Genomic DNA, 18,979 nt, shown 5'->3' with positions numbered 1-18,979 from the left:
CTGAACCCAGGCGCAGGCTCCCGAGGGACATCGTGAACGCGTTCCTTATGGGGAAAGGCCAGGGCAGACGAGCATCCACCAGGGACAGGTGGGGTCAGGCTGGTCCAGCCCTGGGGCACAGGGGTGCCTCCGAGCCATGCCGATCCCCCGCAGCCCCGGGGCAGTGAGCTGCCCGTCCATTAGTCAGTTCCGCACGGAGGACTGGAATTGGGCTCACGGCTCATATAGGAGCTGAGGGAGTCTGATCCCTCTCCAGCAAAAGACCTGTATTTGTAAGTGCTGGTAAAACATCCAAACGTTGGACAAGGAAAGAAAAGAGAGGGAATAATAACTTTTTTATTAATTTATTTATATCTTTCTTAAATAACAAAAATAGTTGAAACCGACCATTGTAATTTGTAAAATTCTTCAGGGATGTCTGCTAAGGCAAATATAATATACAACTGAAATATCCTTCCATACAGATGCCAAAGAGACACTTAGAGTTATTTCCCACTCAGTTAATTCAGGATCTTTTTTTTTTTTTTTTCCTCCCATGTGAATTAATGCTCTGACTTTCAGGGATGCCTGTGCAAATGATCCTGATCAAAATCACAATCTGTTCGCTTCGCCAGGACACATCTCCTGAGCCTGTGAGATTCATGCCTCAAACTTCACATCTCAGATTCTATTTTTATCCTTTTTTTTTTAAGGAAGCATCGCTTATCTATTTCATTTATTCATGAAACGGCATCTTCTCCTGTCCTACAGTGCCACAGTTAGTTTCTGTCACATCAGTTAGCATACACCTCTTTAAAACACTGAATGCTTTGAGCTGCTCAGAAAACGATCTCTCATTATCTTTTGTTAATGGGTTCGAGGGTTTGGACAGGGTGCAGCATCTTTTATTAGCCCGGCTAAGGGTGGAAGCAAGCAGCGGTCGTGCAAGCCTCTTCCAGCCATCACCCCTTGCTCGTGGGGACAGCGATGCTCGCTTTATCACCCCCTCGCTTTATCACCCCCCCGCTTTATCACCCCCCCGCTTTATCACCCCCCACCCCCCCTTTTACGGCCCCGTTGTGCTGTCCGGGGTGTTCCCCGCTTTGTGCTGCTGGCCCTGGGCTCGGGGGGCTGGGGGCTGCGGGTGCCCCCCTGCCAGCCGTGGTCAGCCCCTTGCGCCGTGCGGCATCCCGCTCTCCCAGCCCTCTCCCAGACAGGCTGTGCCATCCCTGGAGCAACCGTGTCTGGAGAGACGGACAGTCTCAGCCAGCTGAAGGAGGGATAATCAAAGTTATCCTGTGATAACAGATAAGAGAATGCTAATCCAGTGCTTCTGTCGGCTTTCTGTGCTTTGGTGCAAGCGGAATATACTTGTAGGAGACAGTATGTTTTACAAGGTAAATTCAGCTCCTCACAAAATAAAAATGCAAACCACTATGTGTAGTGTTACCATAGCAGTAACTATTTTCCCGAGAAATGTGGTTCCAGTAAAAATGCATCTGATGGAAGGCTTTTATGAATGAGCGATAATTCATCAGGACATGCCAATACAGTGTTTCTGACATATTCACACATCCTAACAGAACTGTAGGCTCTGAAAATTCAGCTTTGCCTGGAGCTGCACAAAGATGTCCTGTTATCCTTTATAAAACACACCAATAGGCATGATATGATGATATGCGCATCATACTTTGGATATTTTGCCCACATCAAGATTTATTCATGTTCTTTTGCAATTCCACAAAAGCAATGCCCATGAAATGTGACGAATTTCAGGTGTGTAACATCAGAGGTCTTCTGCATAGTGCCCAGGTTTCCAAATTATTGAGAGAATCCTGAAGCCAATTGATTCAGACTCGTATCAGAAAATCCATCACTGCTTCAGCTAGTCTTCCTCTGTGAGCAATGGGCATTTCATTTGCCATCGGTGGATGTCCTATTATCTAAAAAATACTGTATTTTATGTCACCCTTGTCTAGGAAACATTTTCAGTAGTAGCCTATTAGCAGGACAGGAGAAGTATGGAGGCATTACAGCCAGCCCGGGGCAGTCGAAGGACACAGATGGGACCGTGCTGAGTCCCCAGCACAAATGAGCAGAGGCACCAGTGTCCCCCCCGATCTTCCCTCAAACTGTCATCAGTCACAGGAGCAAGTTAACTTCAATGGAGTATACCTCCCAGAAAAAAGTACATCTCAGACCAAGCATCAGGCTTGTGCTACATCAGAAGGGCTGTGGGATCCTTAGAATCTGATTGAAGTTTTAAGATAGTTACCAAAAGACTGACAGTGATTAATTAAATAAATACAAGTTTAATAAATTATTTTGTCCTGTAATAAAGGAGATTATGCCAGTTACTGCAACCCTACACCTAAATCTGAGGTATTTTTTCCGTAGGTGTCTTCAGTTCTAATAAAAGACCTTGGAAATTGATTTAAGCTATGCAATTAATTAGTTTTATTAATTCAGCTAAGTTATTCAAATTATATTTTACTCTATGAATTATTGTAGGGACAAACAATAGATCTAGGTCCTTATTTTCATTTTGAAGCTTAGAAACAGATGAGTGGTAAATATCTCAGTTGATGTACTTAAGTAGTGAAGAGAGCTTGCAGACACAAGTACCAAATCTTTGAAATCATGGAACACCTGACAGAGACTCTTAAAAAGCTTCTTCGTTACTTCTACCTTATTCTTGGTTTTCCTAAACAGGTGGAAATTACCCCAAAGCAATAACAAGAGTTGCAAGGTCAGTAAGAAGACCAACTCAAATCTGGGTCTTAATTTCAGGGCCAATTTGCCTTACATCCCAGTAATCTGTTATTTGAGTTTTAGCAGATCTGACAGCTAATTAATTATAAAGGAAGATTGGAGAGTGGACAGCAGCAGTGGCACAAGAGGATTCATCTTTTCTGTCAACTTACTAATGTGTATCCGTTCTCTTGGCTCGGAAAAGAATACTTCTAGTAAATCTTTGTCCATCTTCCATCTCCAGAAAGGAAATCAGACATGACATTAACAATTGCCTCTGTATTCTCCGGAAAATGCACTCTTAAACCCAAGACATGGAAATATATTAGCACTTCAGCATCTCATATTTCTTTCCAGCTCCGTGGTTCACATTGTATGAAAAATGTGTAAATAATTTTCCAAGCAAATATGTAACCGGACAGTGTGTAAATAGGCAGGATACATGCACACCGTAAGAACAGAGGAGGAAACAGAGGTGTGCCACTTCCAAAAGCTGCTGAGGTCAGTAAGCCACGGAATTAGCAGCAGTATAAATTTATGTGGTTTACACAAATTATAAACAAGTTTCGTGCATTGGGACAGGGCTTTTAGCAGCAACATGGCAATCGATAGAGCTATTGAAGCAGAATATTAACATGGTGGCTGATCATATAACATACTTTAGCTCTCCAGGAAAATCCTGTAGATATTTTCAGGCTCTGGAAAGCTGAATGGATGGAATATTTCACAACTACTGTCATGCCTGCTGCAGTCCTCAGCTTCTCATCTGTTTAGTTTCACTCTTGATGGTGGTGTGATTTATTGACCTCTTCCTGAGCAAGAAGGGAGCACAGCACTCAAAAGAACAGCACCGTGGCTTTCCACAAAAGGTGGGTGTGATTATTATCTGACTTCAAAGATTTCTGGTAAAATTCTGAAAAGTCTCTCACACTTTTCTTTTAAACTTTATTAAGGACAAATGAGAATACTGAGATTTCTTCTCCTCATCTACCAAAAGGGTACATGGAATGCTGAGTTGTAAAAAAGTGCTGCAAAAGCTCCACCAAGTGAGAATTAAAAATAAAGGAACTAAGTACTTCCAAAGGTATGTGTCCCTACTGTTAACATTTAACAGTGGCAGTGAGAACCATTTTCTGGACTTATTGCCCAGGCTCTTAGCCTGTTCACTTCGTTTGTATGCATTCCTAAATGGGAGGGAGGAAGGGAAAGCACCCTCAGCAGTACAAGTTTGGGACGAAGAATTATCTTGCCTAGAACAGTGCATTATCTTCCCTAAGGCTTTTATGTGGCATCGTTAGTGCTCACAGAACAGCCCTGTGTCATTTCACATTCCCTGTATTGGTCTTTTTCCTTTCATCATACCCCATATAAATTTTCTTTCCAATCTTTTAATATATTAGCTAAATAAAATTGCCTAGGAAGCACGTAACTATCTTCATTCATAATTCAGATGTTCTAACTGTTGGCAGGAAGAGCAGAGGCTCCACTTACTCCTTTTAGCCGGACCAACTACTGCCCATTACCACCCCTATTGAAATCAAGTGGCAGAAGCACTCTCACAGAGAGGCGTGCGGTTGCGCTGTCAATACCCGCAGGCTCCCGAGGTCAGGGCACGCTGGTTTGTCAGAGTACTTACCCCATTAGCACGGAGGAGACCACTTCCACTTCTTACTGCTGTTTCTGCACCCTCACTCACAGACAACGGTGAGAGATTGCCAAAGAGTGAGATGAGCTTCGGAAGCAATGGGGAAAGGAAGCAGAGGCACCAAAGTCAGCATCACGGGAAAATCCTTCTGCTAGGTGAAGACGCAGTGAATTATGATTCAGCAGACACTACTGACCATGGGCACAGGCTAGCCTAGGCAGCATTAACTACATAATTCCAAAAAAATTGTATAGGTGTGAGGCATTTTCCTTTCCCTCTGTTTTGCATTAATGTGAGTGGTGCTGAAATGCATTGCCTAGGTCTGACATGATCATTTTAAAAAATAGGATGGGGGAAGGTTCTGAGAATCATGAGAACAGCAACAACAAAAAAAGAAAGACAAACACACCTGACGTGAAAGACTGCTTAGGAAGTCAACATTTTACTTACCAAAGAAAAGGTAAATGTCTATCTTGATCACAACTTCCAACTTTGAACAACAAATGGAACATAACTTTGACAGAAGATTCTCCAACCTACTTAATAAAGCACAAAAAAGTATCCAGATAGGAAATAAAGCTAATTTAAGAATAAGAATAGTTCGGGGGTTGCAGGATTTCTTGTTTGTATATTAAAATAAAGAGGAATAATATACAAAGAATTGTGATAAGTTATCCATTACTGGAATTTTTAAAATCAAATGTGATGTGTTTTTTTTTTTTTGAAAGAAGTGCTCACCTTGAAACAGAACCACGTTCAGAGAAGCCCTGCAGTCATAACTATGTGGGAGGTAATGGTTCATGATCAAAATGGTCAAAAAAAATCCTTTTAGTATATGTCTCCAGTGGTCTCAGCTACCCGGTGGCCACACTGGGATATGCTAAACTAGCTGAAATCCTCAGATCCTGGATGTGGCACCACCATACTTTTAATAGGTCTACACAGATAAGTAGAATTTGGGGAACCCAAGCAACGTCTGTCGTATCAGCTGCCAAAAGACCTAATATGTAAGGCCTCAGAGAAGCCAGCAGGTCCTGAGCTGTGCTGTCCTGAGAACTGGTCAGTCCTCTCGCGCTGGGTCCCCTTTTCATTTCAGTCTCAGAAACTGCCCTCAAGATCCACAAAACTGCACAGAACTGTTTTCTATGCAGGTCATTGCTTAGGTGCCAGAGGAGATTGTGTGATGGCAAACAAGAGATGTGTCCCATAAGACATGCTCTTTTCTGATGGAAATTTGAGAACTTTTTTGCTAGGCTATTGTAATATCTCTCCCCCAGCCACTCTAAATTCTAATAATAGCCTGCAAATACCAGATAGGTTTCATTTAAATATATCGCCAATGGTTTTTAAGGGCTCTGATAACAACTTGGCAATACAAAATAAACCTGTATTTGATCTGCTTGACAATGTATTGGAAATCTTAAGTTGATCTTAATTCATCACCGCTATAAAGTACAGTATTTGTTACCTCTACGGATTGCTCTATGGAAATATCAAGTTCAGTTTCTATGACAACAAGAGTCATAAATGCCAAAATTCTTCATGTTCACTTCTTTTTTCAGCTTGACAATGAGTCATTTCTTTTTCATTTTTGTAAATTAACCTTTTCCTTTCCCCTGGAAATTAATAATCCAGACAGTACATGCCTTCCCTTCTGTATTCACAATGTCCAGTTGCTTCACTGCAGCCAAGCTGTGTCTGGAGAATTTGAAAAAACTTGTATCCTTTTCTCCAGGAATTCTCAGATCCTGGAAACGTGATGAAAGGTGTCAAAAGAAAGCCAAAGGGTAACCTTATAGAAGCAGGGCTCTTCCACCAGCCACGTTCCAGTTAGGACTGCATGGTGGCACGACTGGAGCACAGGAGGGTGGCACTGGTGGCTGAGGGCATCCCATCCATCCCAGTGTCAGAGGCAGCATCCGAGGCTTGCACAGGTCGAGCTCCTGCTTCTGCATGCTCACAGCTCAGGTACATTGATGGACATGATGGCAGGAGCTGCAGAGAGTTTTGCAGAAAAATATCAAATCATCATCTTTATCAGGAGAAAAAAAAAAAAAAAAAGAAAAGCAGGACATATTTTTTGCAGCTCCTTGTCAGAGTATTGGAGTCAATAGCACTTTCAAGATCCACAGTTCCAGAACAGCAGCACTACACTGGTGGACTTAGGTTGTCTGACAAGGAACCAGGGGTCCAGAGGGTCAGAAATACATGGAAAAAATCCTTTATGAACAGTTTTTCCTGTGGTATAGCAGAAGTTAAACTCTTTAGACAATCTCAAAAGACCTGTAGTTTCAGTGAGTCAGGGTGTCCGTCTCTTGTTTCAGAGTCCAGATGGTCTGGTCTCTCCAGCTTGGGTAAGCTGCAGCATGTGTCACATCGGAAACTTCATACATCAACATTTCCAGGACATTATATTCGAACTTCTGGTTCACAGTATGTTTTGGGAAACAACTGTATACAGTCAAATATGCTTGCTCTATTATTGCTCTTTTCTAGACATTTGTATTTGGCTACCCTTTAAGAGAGAATACAGGGGGAGGTGTACCCTTGTTCTGAGCTGATATGGTCATTCTTATGCTGCCATGTAAATGATGTTTGTTTTGATTTGATCCAACATTTTCAAAACAAATTAATTTCTCAGTAATGCCAAATCCTGTCTTCAAGAGTCACCAGTGACAAGTGGGGCTGCATGCTCCACTCCATGGGCCAAATGGACAGGAAGGCTCACCAGCCGTATCCAATTGTCGTAGCGCCGAAAAGGTACCTGCCACTGGCCAAGGTGATCATCATCCTGAACTGCAGTGGAAGTAGCTCCTTCTCACGTCAATTAAAGCTGCAGTGGCTACAGGACAGAAGTGGAGAGGGGATGGAGAGCCACCGCAGAGCCAGAGACGGGGTGAATCCATGGCTTCCTGGGGAAGGACATCGTCACACAGGAGCCGTGACCAGTCATGGAGAAAAACTTTCATCCACAGTCCATTAAGGGCCTCCTTCCACACCATTGGCATTTCTTGTGAAAGCCTGCATGGCTCTGAAGGGGCCACGGGGGGTGTGAGCACATGGACGTGGATTATGTGGATCAAGGTTAGAGCGGGCACAGTCCGGTCCGTGCTTCCCCCTTGGCTTTCGGGAGGTGTCCTGTGCTGCGAGTCCGTTTGCCGAGCTGGATCCCAGCCCCCAGCACATCCCCACCACGTCATCCCCTTCTGCCGCCTTCTGCGCTCCCAGGGAATATCATTGGTGCTGGAACAGCAAAACCCATTTCCATCTTAATTATACAAAAAGGCTATGCAAAGTACTGCAGCCACGTAGTTTATGAGAATACACAGGACATATATTACCTAAGCAGTGGCAGAACAGGGTCCCTTATTGTTTCTGCAGGTTGTAAATTATAGAAAACATTTTACAATTCCTCTTGTATGTCATTTTTTTCTCTCTTCTCTACAGTCCTGTCTCATTCCAGTTCTTCTGTGTGCTACAAAGACATTCTGAGTATAACTATAGTATTTCCCTGACTTTGAGCAGAATACATTCAGATGGGAACTCGTGAAAATTACTCTCCGTACAAGAGAGCTTTGCGATGCAAATGGACCTTGGCTTGGCACTAGCTCCTTTTTCCTCCAGAAAGGAGCCGTACTTTTAACAGATCCATTATCCAGATGCTGTGTATGGTGGAAGGTCTCATGACGTTCAGTGCTCATGACTGAAGTAGGACGATGCTGTGGCTTGTAACACTGCACTTCCATTGCACAGGGCTTTTTTTCTTCTTTTGCATCTGTTTTAGACTTAAGGACAGAGAGGCATTACTGCCCTAACTGTGCTTCCATCAGAACAAAGCAGGTTTTAAGCTGACTTTTGTGGGAGAATAAGGCCAGTGCTGGGCACAAATGAAAATCCTCTCTGCTCTGTCATTTCTCCATGACAGACTTTGTACTATAAATCTGTAGGTAATCAAGGTAGCTGGTTGCACACCAGCTATGCAAAGCGCGGCACATCATTGTGCCATTCTGCCTGTTTATGTGACTGTAGAGACTATTTCAGGCCCATGTGGCAGTTTACAGAGGATGGCATCATCATCAGACGTATACGCAGCCAGGCAGAGTTGAGGAGCTCGTGCGACATTAACTTTGGTATTTGTTGGCTCCTGAGCTTGAATACGCAATATGAATATTCATTCAGGAACAGCTCTCTGGGTAAGGCCAATATATTAGCTGTCAAAACGTAGCATGTATCAAACTTTAAAGAGGTTATACAGGAGTGGTATCAATGGAAGAAGTAAAATGTAGACTATAACTAAATCTCTTGTAAAAACCCATCTGTAACCTAAGTAAGGCTTCTTTCATAGGAAGCTCAAACACAAAGAAAGATGTTCATGCCAGCCTTTGCTGTAGTGGTACCAGAAGCACTCCCACCGACCTGTAAAGGTTGCTGCAGCATAGCCACCCCACCGCTCACACTGTTTTCGGTGCACTGAGCAGCACGGGCACCTCTGAAAGTGCTGACTGAACAGCAAGATGCTCTGCATACCAAACCCCATGGCACATGCAGAGTCGTCATCACCTTGGAATGTCTCTCAGACCACAGCAAGTGGTGCATGAGGTAGCGAATTGATCCTGGAACTTGGTGCATGGAGTACTGAATTAATCCTGGTACTCATTTTCTTCTCTGAAACTTTTTTATTGTGCCATTTCATTTTCAGCTTTTAGCTGACTATCCTTTCCCAGCACTTGCATGGAAATATTTCTTCCCTTCCTGATCTGCTACCTGCATCAGTGTCTCCTGGGCCACAGAATCATGAACACAATGGAGAGGAACATTTTCACTGTTCTGTTTCTTAAGTGAAAATATAAGATGCTTGACTTTTTGCCAGTAATTCTATTGTTAGTTGTGGAAACTCAGAAAAAAAGGTTAATGCTGTTTATATTGCGATTTACATCCTTGCCCTTTCTTTGCACTGTTATGGTCCACTGAAGTAATTTAATTTGAAGCCTAACAATTATGTTTTTAAAAATTTCTTATTTCCTCACTGCATTGAATATCCCAAGTAGATGAGTTTGGGAATTACTGCATGAAGCTAAGTTCAGCCATAATATGGCAAGCCTTTGAATCCAAATTATTCTGTTCTAAAAATTACATGTCTAGTAATCTTTCACTGTACAACAGCTCCACCACGGTTTACCCCTGATGTGCTCCATGTTTCCATGAGGAAACCTGGGCTGGAAGCAGAAGGTTTTCAAGGCAATGGCAGGGAGATGTGAGAAGTTCTTGTCACAGCACAGGGAAGACTGGTTTTTGAGACAGACTGATCAGCTGAAGACAGCAATTATACAATGTGAAGGCTTTCAATACCAGAGGACTGGATTTAATGGTCCTCATTTTGATGCTTTGAAGCAGGTTTGTCTGCCTAGAAAAGTCCAGTACATAGGAACTGTTTTTACATTTTAGGGTTTTAGTCCAATTTGGGCTGAAACCTGAACTGGCTTTTTTTCTCCCCCACAAGTTACATCAGCTCCAGTTTACATTTATATTTTCACTAAAACTTCTGCTTCTTCCAAGGTCTGGTACATAATGTCTTCTCATAAAAAATCCTCATCTAACATCAACTAAAATTTACATCCGTGGTCTTTATGCTCATGAAACATTCCTTTTTTTGAATACCTCCAGTGAGTGATGCTAGACTTTAACATCTGGTAAGATTTTTATCCCATTGTATTTCTTTTTCCTATCTGAAGACTATTATTTGCTTATATTGCTTTGCAATTCCACTTCTCAGTATTACTTGCCAGGCATTATCATATCTTTGCTTCCTAATTTTAAGAGTTTGTCACTAATTTACAATATCAATGATCTACGTAGTCTAAATCCACAATCAACTTTATTCAGAACAACGCTTTAGTCTTTCTCTTTACGGTAATAGGAAAGAGAGGTGAGCGCATGGGCAGGGAAATGATGTGCTCACATTTATTCCACTTCTCCATCACTCTGGTTTCCAACAGCCTGGCCTGCTCCTGAAATGAAGCTTAGGCTGGAAGTTTCTCTGCAAGTCTGGCTTGTCAGGAATTGAACAGCCCATTTCTTCATCCGCTCCTTTAAAATGACCATCTAGCTCTCATTTTGTATCTCTGCAGAATCCCACTTCCTTGAAGATAAAGTTCACCTAATCCTTCCAAACCCACCCCTATTAACCCTTGCTGGCCGTTGCTGTTGCTCATTAAGCCATTGCAATTCCCTGGCCATGACAAGAGCCTCGCACGGTGCTGCCGAAGTAAGTGCATCGCCTCCCATAGCTCCTCGGGAGGCAGGCGGGAAAGAAGGAGCTTGTAATCAGGAGAGTCGTCCACAAAACTGGACTTTCCTCGCTCACCTAAAGACTTCTCTGCCAGAATTAGGCTTCAGCAGCAACAGCTTCAAGCAGCAGGGTAGAGGGATATGCAAGAAAGGCTGCCTTTTACTTGCCCAGGAGCAAAAGGGTACAGCCCAGTAAATGTAATTTTTGCCATTGCTAACAAAATCCCTTCAGCTTTGTACTGACCTGGCAGTGCCGGGTGTTAAGATTTGTTTGTCTTGTCCTGAGCTGCTTTTAGCTGTGACAGCGATTGTGTAACAGTTAGGTGACTGCTACCTGACTTATTTTAGATTAGCTCTGTAAATAGGGCACATGGCAACACCTAACAAACCTGCACAGTCACTATTAACAATCTTTAGCTCTTTATACTGACCAGCTGGGAGAGGATGTTGTGTACTTAAACTAATAGCTAATGGGGGAAGAAAGTTATGCTTTAGCTGGGTCCCAGTGAGGAAAGAGTATGCTAACATACTGTCTTATAAAATGTATAAAAATAAGCCCAAGCCAGTCTAAGACTGAAGAGGAAGAAATCCCTGGTAGCAAACACATGCCTTCCAGGGAAGAAAGCTAATGAGTGAATGTCCCTATGGGACAGACATTTTAAACTGCTCGATTTTCATTAAAATAACCTTTTCAATTAACCAAAAGGAATTATTCATATTCTTACCTATTATCAAGACCCTATTTTGTATCCATCAAGCCAACAACATGAACTGTAATTGAAAAATATCAGTGTACTTTATTTCTGGGACTCTCTGTCTGGATCCAGAGGTTCAGCTGAACGGTGATCATTATGGTAAAATGAAAGGTGGAGACCAGGTCAGTAAGCCCAAAGTCCAGTATCTCATATACTTCAAGTCACCTGTTTTTTAGAATCATAGAATCACAGAACAGTTTGGGTTGGAAGGGACATTTAAAGATCATCTTGTCCAAGCCCCCTGCAGGGACATCTTCAACTAGACCAGGTTGCTCGGAGCCCCGTCCAACCTGACCTTGAATGTGTCCAGGGATGGGACATCCATCCACTACCTCTCTGGGCAACCCGGGCCAGGGCCCCACCACCCTCACTGTAAAAAACTTCTTCCTTCTAGTCTAAATCTACCCTCTTGTAGTTTAAAACCATTAACCCTTGTCCTATCTCAGCAGGCCCTACTAAAAAGTCTGTCCCCATCTTTCTTCTAAGCCCCCTTTAGGTACTGGCAGGCTGCTGTAAGGTCTCCCCGGAGCCTTCTCTTCTCCAGGCTGAACAACCCCAACTCTCTCAGCCTGTCTTCCTAGCAGAGGTGCTCCAGCCCTCTGATCATTTTTGTGGTCCTCCCCTAGACCCGCTCCAACAGGTCCATGTCCTCCTTACGTTGGGGACCCCAGAGCTGGACGCAGTACTGCAGGGGGGGTCTCACCAGAGCGGAGCAGAGGGGCAGAATCCCCTCCCTCGACCTGCTGGTGTCGTGGTTTGGATGCAGCCCAGGACAGGCTTGACCTGGGCTGTGAGCGCACATTGCTGGCTCTTGTCCAGTTTTTCATCCACCAAGTCCTCCTCAGCAGTGCTGCTCTCAATCCCTTCATCCCCCAGCTGGTATTGATACTGGGGGTTGCCCCGACCCAGGTGCAGGACCCTGCACTTGGCCTTGTTGAACCTCATGAGGTTCACATGGGCCCACTTCTCAAGCTTGTCCAGGTCCCTCTGGATGACATCCCGTCCCTCAGGCATGTCAACCGTACCACTCAGCTTGGTGTCGTCAGCAAACTTGCTGAAGGTGCACTCATTCCCACTGTCTGTATAATTGAAGATATTAAACAGTACTGGCATAATTTTGGCATAATGCAATGTATTTCACAGGAAGGATGCTCCGCCATCTGCACAAGGCTACCTCCAAACCTGGTGATATTCTTGTACTATCGACATCTGTGCTCGAAGGGCTTCTTTAAGAGATCACGGTGATTTTATTTAGTGTAGTAGGAAGAGGGGCACTGTATTTTTTCAGCTTTCTTATTTCAGCTTTTTCAAAAGAAGTCACATTGTGCACAGAGATGATTTCACCTCACAATTTCTTATCATTGGTAGAATGCAAAAAGATAAAGATAATGAAAAAAAATATGAGTGGAAAAGGAACTGGGTTATGCCTATAGATAATGGCTATAGCCAATAGTTGCCAATGGAGATTGATATGAACAGATATAAAATAAAGTGCAAAGCTGGGAGATGTGTCCAAGCAATAACCACCTAGGTTACTGAACAGAAAAAGATCCAATACATGTGTTGATTTTAGCAATGTTTTCCTCTAGTGGTAGGGGTTGGCAGTGATGAAACTGTCAGCCAAAATGTTAGGCTTAAGTTATAATTCAAGGAGGGGGACAAGGAGGACCTTTCCAGCAGTAGTGACGGTGTCTCATGGCTGCAGGTAAAGTCTCCACTGCTCTTTTAGGCATCAGGCTTCCAGCAGGACATGAGGCAGCTGCAAAGAGCCAGGAGGAACAACAAGAGTCATCAGAGCTCTAAAAGTTAGCATCAGTGAGGAAGGATGGAAAAAATTACAATTATTCAACCAAAAGAAAACACCGAAGGGAAAGTAATAACTGCAAATAAGTAAAAGCTTGATGCAAAGACAAAGGGAATTTGTGATGCTGGGTGTCATCATAGAGGAGAATGAGGCATTCCATTACCACAAGGCAGAAGCAAGTGAGACATTGTAAAACCCTTCTGGTGATGTGGACAGAGGTCCTAAGGTCCCCGTTGCTGGAAGGATTTGAGTCCAGGTTTCAGCAGGTTTCTATCACTCAGGAAGATGTGCGTGCAGCTGAGCACATTTTGGGACAGCAGAGAGGACAGGCCATCCTTTGGGTTTCCTTCCACCCTTATTTTTCTGTGTGTTCAAAAGCAGGAGAGGAAAGACCCAAGGTAGCATGAGGCATTAAATAATTCTTATTTATGAATTGGATTATGGTATCAACTGAATATGCCAGCCCAGGTTTGGGATTATGGTACCATGAAGTCTATTTATTTACACACATAAACTAAGGATATGTCATTCCTCAAAAATTTTTACAACCTAAGTAAAAGCAGTGATGAGGCAACTAGACTGAATTTAATGATACAATCATTTTGTCAAACTTTGTACAAGCTATATTTCTCAGTCCTTAAAACAAGCTTATCTCTTTAAGTTATAGCTCCCAAATACTTAACACACAGACCAATATGGGGATGACATGTACATTAGTTTGGGTGTTACTTTTAGTCTCAGAAGGGGTCCAAGCTGCACATCTAAAATCTGTGCAAAAGCAGGGTCTACCCAAGTGAGAATAAAAAGAAACACTGGTGTGTGAAAACAGAGGTGATGTGTTTCATTAAAATATTATTTAAATTAAAAACAAAATGCACATACAATTACAGCCATCAAGACAAATTAGGTATTAAACTACGTTTCGCTACATTTTCGGTACATTCACAAGATTCAGTGGAAAGTTGTACACAGAGCTGTGATGCTAATTACCTCTAGCCGCCCACCTTGCCCTCTGCATAAAAGTGCATTGGCATTAAAATTTTAGGATGTTCCCAGTGCAAAACTCCACAGAACAAAGCTATAGGACACTGCAGGGACTTGCCGGTCGTGTCTACTGCCAATACAGGTCCAGCCCAGCGCTGGCTCTCCGGGCAGGCGAGAAGTCCGTGCCCATGCCCATGCCCTTGCGTCCCCAAGGGCGATGCACCCTCTTCCCGCAGCCGCTCCAGCAGCTCCTTCTCCCAGTCTGCATCACCGCACGGAAACCGGGGCAGCTCTGCGATGAACTGTAACCTGCTTTGCTTTGATGAGGAGGGGGTGCCAGGCCTTATGCGATGCCACTCCCTAAGTGTGTCTGCAGAAAAAAAAAGTTCCGCCTAAATATTTGCCAGAAGTAAAACGTGTTCACACCTTGTCATATCTAATGAGCGGTAGGGACTTAAAGATAAAGGGGGTTGGTTTAATTTTTCCTGACAACATAGGAACAGCAATTGCAAATACCTGTTCAATGTACTCGAAATGATTAATGTCACCAGTTAAGATTGATTCTACAAAGCTGCATTAAAATAGGCATGGCTTTTCAAATACTGCGCTCTGTCACGACCTGGAGTGGCTGGCCTTGGTTGCGTGCTGGCGTAACCCCTCTGTGAAGTGGCTGATGGAAAAGAACCGAGGCACCAGGAGATTAGTCAGGGTTTAATTTCTTACACATGAGCACTTCTGAAACAGTGCACCTTGCTCTCTCTGCCTTTTTCAGTGGTAGGTGGAGCTGGAAGATGCATGCATGTGTGGAAACACCTGGCAATAAAAGTATTTTTTTAGTTTCCCTTATGCTACCAGTATACTATGTCCATAAGAAATCTAAAAAAAAAAAAAGTTATCACAAAGTGCTTGGGAAAAAAATGAACCAGGTCTGGCTTTTTGCGTGGAGCACTGTAGGAAGGAAACCTCGCCGATGGACATTGAGCCCACAAGCATGTCACAGAGAGCAGGGCTCGGCAGGAGGAATCAGCAGGCGTTTGCTGGGCTACGGGGGAGTGAGTGGTCTTTACTGCACAGAGCTGCTGACTTTCTTAAGACGTATATCAGATTACAAGGCAGAGATATAGGTTTATAGTGGCAACTTATTAAATTGAAGTAGACAGCTTCCAAATATTAAAAAAATCCTGCCTGGATTTTTCTCATTTTTCACCTGAAGGAAATGCTCTCCAGTCCACAGAAATGGGGAATTGGGGATCTGGGGATCTATTTATTCATGTGTGGGCAACCCAGAGACAGGAGATAAAAGGCTGAAGTACCAACCGATGAGGGGGCAACTGGTCCTACAATAAGGCAGCTTCCACTAATGGTGGGACCTGGAAAGGAGAAACAGCTCTTCAGAGCCAGCAACAAAATTGAACTCCAGTGAAACCCTGGAGGAAAGGGCTGGCTTGGCAGTGACAACGGGGAAGGAAAAGGCTGGATACACATTGATGTTGAAACCTGAACAGAGTCTTATCCCAAAAGCACTACCTACCAACCGGCTTCACTCTCAGCACCTCCGCAGTCTGCGCAGGGTACCAAAAGCTCAGGTTAGACACCAGACAAAGGCTGCCTTAAATTCAAGTACTGCATGGGTATTTCCATGGAGCAGCGTCTGATGTTCTATGTATACACAGGAGATACTTCAGGAAATTAGGTTCAATTGAAGGGGTATTTTTAGTGCATGGATAACCCAGAGAAAAGCATGACAAGACTAACGGCACTATTGACAAAGAACAGCTGAGTCAGGACGGCATGCACCTCTTCAGTCACATCCTGAGTACAAGGACAGCAGCAGGGGCAAGCCACATAAAATACTTAATTAAGTCTGAGATAGGAAATGTAAAATGAAAAATACTTCATCCAAAGAAGTGAAATCAGATTTTGATTTTTACAGGGCACAAGGCCTTGTTCTTTATCTTTTAATGTAGATTTATTCTGGCGAAGAAAAAAAAGAGTCTGATAGGATGACACGGTACTTCAAAATTATGCATTGCCTCACATGCCCCTCACATGCATGTGCCGTGTGCATATGGCACAGGATATATTTAACACGATGCTGTTACTTGATGCTTTCAAACATCTGAATTCCAAATCTTGCTGTGCCTGAAGTGTTAATTGCTGCAGCTGAAGAGTATTTTCTGTTGATGTGTTGCAGCAGCCAGCGTGCAGGAGAATTTTTACACTGAAGGGAACCATGTGAATTAAAATTTGATTTTTGACTTTTTTGTGAGGTGTTTGATGTCCAAGATTTATTTTTTTTTAATGTTAACTTCATCTCCTCTTCCGTGTGACCAGAGTTTGGAGCGATGCCATGTGCCCTGAATGAGCTCAGGCTGGTGCAGAACAGCCCACCTGTTTAAGCAACACCACAAGCTTTTCTCTTTCCTGGCTCCTCACCCAGTGAGCCCAGTTCAAAGTGTCTGGCCTGACTGGGCCAACAGCAGCTGTGCCTTTAGCCAGTTTTTGAAAGGACAAGAGCACCCAAAGCAAGACCGAAGCGACTGATCATCCCAAATCACATGCCGATGCTCTAGATGCAAACTTCATGGAGAAACCCTGTCCAAGGACAGCAGGTTTATAAAGGTGCAGGCATGAGGTTTAATAAAAGATCTTTACAATAGAAAGCTGCAGTATGCTTGTCTCCCCCCCAGATTATCTGGAAAAATCAAATATATTTAATAAAAATATTCTAGCAACTTCAAAGAAATGTGGCAGTCATAGTCAGGCATGGACAGGGTTGTTACACTTTTTCTGAGACACTTAACTTACTAGAAAAGGCACTTCAGCATGAAAGTCACTCCATCTCTGCCGATGAGCCACAGGCAACCTTGAGACAGAAAGAAGTGCTGAGTTTTAGTGCTACCAGCTCAGAAAACCGAGTCTGTTGATTTCCATTCCCGAGGACGGGCTGACTAGGCCAGCAGGGGTGAACAGAGTCCACTGCAGCTCAGCAATGAAGCTGCACCTTGAAACTCCCGTCCTGCTTCTCATTTCCATGAAAAACCACCAGGACGACCTTTCATTTAACACCTGAGTAACCCTCACCGCCAGTGAGCTCTATCAAATCTGCTGCCAGTGATCAATGAAGGAGAGCGACAGCCCCAGAAGCAGGGCTGGGAGCGCAGGGCACAAGCCCGGAGCTGGGACCTGGCCCTCGGACACATCTCCTGTGTCCCGCTGACTGCCGGGCAAGACCCCTCTCCGTCTGGCTTCGTAGGGAACGTGACCTCTGCAGCAAACGCAGGCGGTGAATATCTCCTGTCCTCCACCTTTGCTTAGGAACAGCATCAGATGTGCAATTTGGGGTTGATTAATAGCTCAGGAAGGAGATGTGTGGACCTTGCCAGAAGTCTTTCTACCCATCCATCTGTCACGCCAGGAACCTACAGAAAAAAAATTCGGTTTAATACAGTGCTTATACCCCTGTTATGCAAAACACTGCATTCACAGAGTTAGAGGCAAAGAGCTGGATGTCCCACGCAGGCTCAGCCGCAGTCTTCAGGGCAGAGGGAAGAGCGGGGGACGGTGGCACAGGGACAGTACATCCCCGCCGCTGTCCGTGCGGCATGGGACGTGGCCCATCGCCCATCACGTCTCCTTGGTCGCAGCTCCCGGGATAGTGTCCCCCGCTCCTCGCGTGGCTCCCGGTCCCGGTCCCACTCCTCACCAGCCCCAAGCCCCCGGCTGAGCCTTGAGACCCCGCTGCCCCCCCCGCACCCTCTCCCGCTTGGCTCTGGCTTAAGCAAAGCCCGTGGGACGTGATGCTTGGGACGGGACAAGGGAGCTGTGTAAACGACAGCGCTTCCCCCAGACTTCTTGCTGCAGTCGTCGGTGTGGGAGCAATAAAACCCCATTATTTCTGCAGCGAGGAATGGGCGGCAGCTATTAAAGGGATACCCAGAGCTTTATCCGATGCAGAGTGACACCAACAGGCACGTGGAAAACACTAACCCACCATAACAAGAAAAGGTCGTGCTCTGCAGACGTTTTATTCTCAGTGCCTGGATACTCTCGTTAGCACATTCAGCACACTCGCCCCGTGGTGCACGCTCCTGTGAACTAAAATGCTAGCAGAAACTTGAAATTGATACTTGCAAATTGTATTACATTTTTGCTGTACCTAAAGCTGTTTTTTTTCCTTCAGTTATAAAGAAATTTGAACAAATAATTTAGGAAAAAAAAAATCATTATTTTTCATTCTTTTAGAAAGGGAAGAGGTTCAACCAAGCAGCAGCAAGGAAAGGCAATAATTCAATGCAGGAGCAAATGACATCCTGAGGGACTCCCAAGAGAGCAGAAACAATTCTTTCTCTGCTCTGGAGATACCTCTTTTTTTCAGTCATTGCACTCAGGCCTTTATGGGGAAGATAGTTGGTATATCAGAGCCTTCGGTCCTTTGTCCATGGGTGATTTTTCCACTCCTCTACAAAGCTTTTTAAAAAAAAGAACACTTCTCTTCCTGTGATTTTCGGTACACAGTCTCGGGGGAGTGGTATTGCTCCAGGGATGATATTTTTGTGTGCTCCAAACCCCACAATATGACGCTTGGTTTTGCCTTATTTGCATGTTATAAAGGTGCTGTTGAGTGGTGAATTTAGTGCTCCAACTCCATCCTTAGCGTTTTCCTATCTTCTGTGCACATATGCAATAATTTGTACTCTAAGAGATGTGCAGTGACCTCTTTTTTTTAATGCAAGAAATGTTTTCATTAAAAATAAAATAGCAGATACATCA

General features: G+C 44.0%; 1 long non-coding RNA gene across 1 annotated transcript; it reads right to left on the bottom strand.

Annotated features, from left to right (window-relative positions):
- Window positions 1-4,795: 4,795 nt before the first annotated feature.
- Window positions 4,796-10,907, bottom strand: LOC128140257 (uncharacterized). Its single transcript, XR_008234670.1, has 2 exons — window positions 10,740-10,907; window positions 4,796-6,370 (listed from the first exon to the last, which is right to left on the bottom strand). It is a non-coding gene; the product is annotated as an uncharacterized LOC128140257 (long non-coding RNA).
- Window positions 10,908-18,979: the final 8,072 nt, after the last annotated feature.

This window comes from Harpia harpyja, chromosome 3 (assembly GCF_026419915.1).
Source record: "Harpia harpyja isolate bHarHar1 chromosome 3, bHarHar1 primary haplotype, whole genome shotgun sequence".
NCBI classification, from domain to species: Eukaryota; Metazoa; Chordata; class Aves; order Accipitriformes; family Accipitridae; genus Harpia; species Harpia harpyja.
Note: the sequence above shows the minus strand (reverse complement) of the source record. Positions and strands in the feature narration are given on the sequence as shown.